We start from the raw sequence: 223 nt of genomic DNA, 5'->3' as shown, positions 1-223 counted from the left end.
TACTATCTTTCTGTATGATTTTATTTTATGATTTCTGGCGTATATGAATTTGCAATACGACTAAAGATATTCATAGCGATTTGAGATCCGTTTTTATGAATGGATAATTCATTTAGTAAATGTTTATAGGTTTCTGGTTGATTCTGCAACATTTCATCTTGCAAAGAGGCTTTACGTCAAAGTTGCAGTTATATCAGTGATATAAGAATTAAATGTTATTATC

The 223-nt window shown here is 28.7% G+C and overlaps 1 protein-coding gene across 1 annotated transcript in view; it reads left to right on the top strand.

Annotated features, from left to right (window-relative positions):
* LOC119587680 (protein transport protein SEC31-like) overlaps positions 1–223 on the top strand; it is a 127,719-nt gene that overhangs the window by 10,512 nt on the left and 116,984 nt on the right. The gene's annotated exons all lie outside the window — the stretch shown is intronic.

The sequence above is a fragment of the Penaeus monodon genome, chromosome 23, assembly GCF_015228065.2.
Source record: "Penaeus monodon isolate SGIC_2016 chromosome 23, NSTDA_Pmon_1, whole genome shotgun sequence".
Lineage (NCBI taxonomy): Eukaryota > Metazoa > Arthropoda > Malacostraca > Decapoda > Penaeidae > Penaeus > Penaeus monodon.
The sequence above is the reverse complement of the archived record's forward strand: the minus strand, read 5'-3'. Positions and strand labels throughout refer to the sequence as shown.